General features: G+C 53.1%; 1 long non-coding RNA gene across 1 annotated transcript in view; it reads right to left on the bottom strand.

Moving 5' to 3' along the window:
• Positions 1-6: 6 nt before the first annotated feature.
• Positions 7-6,680, bottom strand: part of LOC106724255 — an 18,088-nt gene continuing 11,414 nt past the window's right edge. The window contains exons 2-3 of the long non-coding RNA XR_001359997.1: positions 5,664-5,670; positions 7-455 (exon numbers count right to left, since the gene is read on the bottom strand). This is a non-coding gene — a long non-coding RNA (uncharacterized LOC106724255). The remainder of the gene's footprint in view (positions 456-5,663; positions 5,671-6,680) is intronic.

Below are 6,680 nucleotides of genomic sequence, written 5' to 3' on the forward strand. Positions count from 1 at the left end.
CAGAGTTTGAGGTGGAGGAACAGAGGCAGGCCTGGCCACCCGTAGGCCCAGGGTCCCCTTGGGGAGGCTGTGTCCCTCTGCAGTGCACCCACCCCTCCTCCACTGGCTGGAGATTCCAGGAGGCCTGAAAGGTACACTGCCCCCCAAGAACCCCGAGCAGGGGAGGGGAGGGGACAGCCCAAGCCCTGCTCCAGGTGCTCACAGCTCTTCTCTGCCAGCCTTTCCCACCTCTGCGGCATGCTGTGCCCTGTCAACCTCCCAAGGGGCCAGATCACCTGCCACAATGTGCATGACCTCGGGCCACAGCCTTGGACAGAAGGGCTCTTAGAGAGATGGGAGCCTGGAAGCCCTCATTTTACACATGAGGACACCGGGGGCCCCCAGCTGGGACAGCAGGAGACCTGAGCCCAGCTTTCTGACTCTGCGTTAAGTGCTCACTCCCCGGAACTGGCCCCCTCTTTTCTGTTTCCCTGCACCTTTGCCCTGAACAAACTGGGGAAGGGGCCCCCTCCCAGAGGTGGGATCATTTTCTTTGTCCCAACTGCCTGCCACCCCAAGTCCCCCTGACCCCTGACCCCTGACCTCTGACCCTGCTGGGTGGAGAAGAGGCTCACATGGGCCCAGGCTGAGCAGTGAGAGAGCCTGTCAAGCTGTTGGACACTGAAATTAGTGCATCCTACCGATGACCCGCCCCCTCCCGTCCTCCTGGCCCAATTTTGTATATAGTGACGTGAGATGCAACGTGTGTGTGTGTGTGTGTGTGTGTGTGTGTATGTGTGTGTGTGTGTGATATGTCATGGATTTTGTCACTCTTGTTTTTGTAAATTTGAAATGTTCAAAATAAACATGTTTACTCCGAGGCTGTACTTGCAAGACTGGAGCTGGGGCTGGGGGGCGGGGGGGCAGCAGCAAAGACAGGAGGTGCCACCTTGGTGCCCAAGGCCTCACCCAAAACACCTATCCCCCCAGTCTGACGGGTTCTGCCAGGCCCCAGGGGCGGATGTACCTCATCTCCCAGGACGGATGTAGGAGAATGTAAAGAACACAAGTCCCACGTGGAACGTGGCCCAGTTCTGATAACTGGCTTTGGCTTCATTCCCAACACCCATCCCCACCTTGTGCCCCAGTTCCAGGAACCAGGTCCCTACTTGTTCCCTGAGACCCAATCTGCCTGAGTCACGTGCCTGGACCCCCAAGTGGGGCCTCCCTTGGAGTCCTGGGGAGATGGGGGAGGGGAAGGAAGTTGGCCCTGGTGTGTTTCAACCCCTCCTCTCCCCTCCCCATGGTCTACCTGGACACCTCTGACTTGCTCGGCCTCTAAACTGGGCTCTGACAGTCCCCATCCACCCGCCAGCACCCACCCGTCCCCGGGAGGCCTGCCCTGGTCCCCAGCCTCCCTGTCCACACCATCTTAGGGCCACAGCCCGCACCCTCCTGCTCCATCTATAGCGTCATGGATTTGTCCTTAGCGGCCCCTGCTCCTGCCAGAGGCCCCATCCCTCACCTTCTCATGCTCATCTCTCCTGAATTTCCAACTTCTTTTTTAAAAATATTTTTTTATTGATTTCAGAGAGGAAGGGAGGGGGAGAGAGAGACACATCAATGGTGAGAATCATCGGTATGCTGCCTCCTGCACGCCCAACACCGGGGATCAAGCCCGCAACCCAGGCGTGCACCCTGACCAGAATCGAACTGTGACCTCCTGGTTCAACCACTGAGCCACGCCGGCCGGGCTGAATTTCCAACTTCTTGTCTCTTTTATCATTCTGACCGCCATTCAAATTTGTCCCAATACTCCTCACACATCCCCCACCCCAGCCAACACCTTCGCCAGCATCACCCCCTCCTCTCTCCTTTCGGAGCAAAGCTTCCTGTGTCGAGTCCCCACCCGCAGGTTTGCTGATTCGCTAGAAGGACTCAGGGAACTCAGAAAAGAGGTTATACTCGTGGCTACGGTTTGTTACATCGAAAGGATACAGGTAAAAGCAGCAACAGAAAAGGCAGAGGGGCAGGTCCAGGACACCAGGAGCGAGCCTCCAGCTGCTTCTCCCAGCGCGGTGCGTCCGGGCAAGGAGGTGTGGCACACGTACCGAAAACTGCCAACCAGGACGCTCACCTGAGCATGGGTGTCCAGGGTTTGTACTGGGGGTCAGTCACAGAGGCAGGGAGCACTCACATGAAGGACCTTAGTTCTCGGTCTCCATCGAAGGCCAAACTGAGCATGGCCCAGGGTCCTGGACAGATGAAAACAGGCATTTCCTATATATCACTTTGTCAGCACACACTCTGGCATGGCCCAAGGCACATGGTGATGCCAGGCAGGCTACTCCGAGGGCTCGGGGCTTCCCTGCCAGGCTCGTCCTTTCTTCAGAACGTTCTGGGATTGAGCACCCTTCGCCCCCTGAGTTAACCCTTTGCTGCACACGGGTCTGTAGTCTTTGCTGCCACTTTCTCCCTCCAGTTCACTCCTTGGCCAGCTCCCGCTGGCCGCTGTCCCCAGCACTCCACCAAGATGACTCTTCTTGTCAAGGCCAACGATGACCTCGGTGCTACAAACCCGCACGGCCAGGCCTCTGTCCTCACCTGGGCTGAGCCCTCGGCAGCACTAGACACAGAGCTAACGGCTCCTTCCTTCCTGAGAGACTTTCTTATCTTCCAGGACACACCTTCACCCGGTTTTCCTTCTACCTCAGTGGTTCTCAAACGTTAGCCCGCAAAGCAATCACCTCCTCAAAGCTCTCATTTCCCGGCTCCAGCCCAGAGTCTGTGAGGCAGGAGGTCTGGGCGGGGCTGACATTCTGCACTTCTAACCGGGCGATGCTGTGCTGCTGGGCCCAGGACCCCACTTTGAGAACCACTGCTTCACTTCAGCGGTCTGACATTCTGCACTTCTAACCGGTTGGGCGATGCTGTGCTGCTGGGCCCGGGACCCCACTTTGAGAACCACTGCTTCACTTCAGCGGTTCCTCCTCGTCTCCTGGGCCTTGAGATTCCGCAGGTCCGAGGGGTGCAGTCCTGGGTCTCTTTATTCTCTCTCTTCAGATTCTCTCCCCAGGATCTCTCATTCGGGCCCATGGCCTTAACCATCATCTGGTGACTTTCAAACCAATGACTCCTCCCTAGACCTTCCCCTGAACCCCACATTTGCATACCCAGCTTGCCTAACGGGAGTCTCAAAATCAATATATCCCAAACCCTCAACCCCCACTCTACTTCTACCCCAGTCTTCCACCTAATAGGTTCACCGTCTTCCAGTTGCTCAAATCAGATATGCAAGTATTGTCCTTGACATTGTCCTTGACATCTCGCTTTCTCTCACCCACCCTATTTAACCCATCGCCTTCTGACTCCACCACAAACAGGACTCTCCAAGCCATTCACGACTCTCCATTCTGCTACCGCTGGGTTCCAAGCCACCACTGTCTCTCAGTTATACGACTGAATGGCCTCTCTGAAAACCCATTCCCTGTACAATATTCAGCACGGTCACGATGCAACAAAAGCATTGTCATCCCCTTCCGTAGAGCTCCCCAAAGCTTCCCAGGACACTTAGAACAAAAGCCCGATGGGATCTGGCCCCGGGCCACCCCTCAGATCTCATGCGGTAACTCTCTCCTTTCCTCCCGTTAGCCTCTGGGACACTCTGCCCTCTGTCCATTCCTGGGGCCAGACTCAGGAACTGACCCGTGCCCTTCCCTCAGCCGGGGACGCACCTCCCCTCGTTCTCGGGAGACTTGCTCCTCCTTGTCATCCAGTCTCAGCTTGACACACCGGCGTCTTGCCGACCCTCCCACCCTACACAGCTGCCTGGTCACGCTCTGCCAGTCACCATGGCCCCTCCATGACCTCAGAGCTGGCAGCTAAGCCCTCCTCCTCATCCGGGACCCAAACCTCAGGGGCACCAGCTGCATCATCCTTTTTCATTCTCTCCGCGGCACACCCCTCTCTTTGATAATAAACTTGCTTACTTTCTTCATTGTTATTATTTCTTATTTTAGAGAAAGAGGAAGGGAGAGAAAGAGAGGTGCTTACTTTCTTCATTATTATTCTTATTTTAGAGAAAGAGGAAGGGAGAGAAAGAGAGAGAAACATCAGTGTGAGAGAGAAACATTGATCGGTTACCCCGACCGATCCATGTATGTGCCCCGACCAGGGATCGAACCTGCAGCCTAGGTAGGTGCCCTGACCTTTGAATCAAACCCATAACCTTTTTGGTGTGTGGGACGACGCCGAACCAGCTGAGCCCGCCGGCCAGGGCACCACCTACTTTCCATTGTAAGGCATTCAGAGCGTCAGCTCCAGGACAGAAGAGCCCATATTTGCCACTTCACCACCGTGTACACCAGCACCTGGCACAGAGCAGGGCTTAGTGTGTACGTGCTGAATACTAATGACAATGTGTACCAGGTGCTTACGCTGTGCCAGGCACGCTCTGCCCTGATCACTGGTGTGTTTTCGTGTATTTAATCCTGTGAGGGCAGTACCATGAGAAAACAGGCATGGGAAGGTGGCCACGTATCCGAGGCCACGTGGCTCGGAAGGGGCAGCACTGGGATTTTAACCCAGTCTGACTCCAGAGCAAGCACTCACCACTGCACCATGTGGTCTGGGGTTTCAAATTCCCCTGAGCCCTTCAGGGACGTCAAAACTCTGGTTAGAGCCCTGGCCAACGTGGCTCAGTGATTAGAGTGTCAGCCCACAATCTGGAGGGTCATGGGTTCCATTCCTACTCAGGGAACTAGACCAGATTGCAGGCTCAATCCCCAATACGGGGCCTGCAGGAGGCAGCTGGTTGATGTTTCTCTCTCTGATGTGTCTATCTCTCTCCCCCTCTCCCTTCTTCTATCTCTAAAAATCAATACAAACATATTTTTTTAAAAAAAATAATGGAAAGGGATGGTGGTAAGAGATTAACCAAAGGACTTGGGTGCATGCATATAAGCATAACCAGTGGACACAGACAGTAGGGGGGTGAGGGCATGTGCTGGGGGGGGGAACAGCTGGGGAGAGGTCAATGGGGGGAAAAGGAGACATATGTAATACTCTAAACAATAAATAATAATAAAACAATGGAAAAAATACCCACCGGTGAGGCTGAACAAAAACAAACACAAAACACTGGTTTGAGAAATGAAGGTGAGGTAGGAGATTTCTGTTGCTGACCAACTCTCCCACTGAGAAAACCTAGAAAAAAACCAACCACCATAATTAAAACATGCAATGAAGGTGTCAGAGAGGTAGCAAGGTAGCTGAGAACTGAGCAACAAAGACCCCTTAGGGAAGTTCAGGGAGGTGAGCTTGACTTTGGGCTCCGTTTCCTCGAGGCACTTGTCCACTTACAAACGTCTAAGCCAGGGGTGGGCAAACTTTTTGACTCGAGGGCCACAATGGGTTCTTAAACTGGACCGGAGGGCCGGAACAAAAGCATGGATGGAGTGTTTGTGTGAACTAATATAAATTCAAAGTAAACATCATTACATAAAAGGGTACGGTCTTTTTTTTTTTTTAGTTTTATTCATTTCAAAGGGGCCGGATCCGGCCCGCGGGCCATAGTTTGCCCACGGCTGGTCTAAGCTGAGCAGAGGGCAAGAGCTGAGCAGCTGGTTAGTATGTTCAAGAAATTATATGGCAGCGCCTCCCTGCCTCCCTCCTCCCCCAGCGACGCTCCCCCTTTTGCCCCCTCGCCTGCTGGGGGAGGAGGGAGGCGAGATGAAGCAAAAAATATCTCTCTCTCTCTCCCTCTCTCCCTCTCTCCCTCTCTCCCTCTCTCCTTCTACATGCAGTCTCTCATGGATGGTCAAAGACAAACAACAGGGTAGATGGATGGTGGTAGAGGGTTCACTGGGAATGGGTAGCAATTGGAGAAACAAAACCTTAAAAAGAATGGTTCTTTCTCTTGTTCTTTTCCTTTCTCGTTTTGGAATGACCCACCTGTTGCAACTCCAGTGTGACTGGTTGAGTGAGAAGGGACTGGGATGTTCTCTCACCTGTAAGAATGAGCTTCCCTTCTGAAATGCTCATCTACTAAGACTTTATGAAACGCTGACGGTGGGGTGGGAGGGAGAAGACTGCTTAGACCTGCCAGTAGGGAAGGGAAACCATGTGGAAAGGGAGAGGAAGGTGACATTATGTCCTTCTTGTGAAAAAGTCAGCCCTTAGATTCTGAGAATATGGGGTTCTCTTAACAGAAATAGGGTGGGTGAACAGCTTGGAAAGAAAGGTTCTGAGTTGGATTATATATATGTTGATTTTATTAATCTTTTTGCTGGACATAAGTAGGTGGATTGTTGGTTCCCAGTAAACTTCTCCTTGAAAATACCCTTCATAGCTCACCCCTTTCTCTGGGGAATCCTTTTTCTTTCCCCCACCTTCCCCTCACACCTACACATAAAGCAAAAATGCAGTCATGTGATTTGTCTGGAAGCAGCCATTCTCTTACTTGACCCTGTCTTCTTGACTTTTATAATGAAATAAGAAGAGCACTTGAATCATTCGGGACCTCTCATGGTCTCCACAGTGATTGGATCTGGGAATTACAAAGAGTATATATGTCTCCTTTTTTTCTCCCCTTGACCCTCCCCTGGCCTCCCATGCCCCCCAGTGTCTTGTGTCCATTGGTTATGATGCTATGCATGCATACAAGTCCTTCGGTTGACCTCTTACCCCCCTTCCCACCCCCC

The sequence above is a fragment of the Myotis brandtii genome, unplaced genomic scaffold (assembly GCF_000412655.1).
Source record: "Myotis brandtii unplaced genomic scaffold, ASM41265v1 scaffold78, whole genome shotgun sequence".
Taxonomy (NCBI): domain Eukaryota; kingdom Metazoa; phylum Chordata; class Mammalia; order Chiroptera; family Vespertilionidae; genus Myotis; species Myotis brandtii.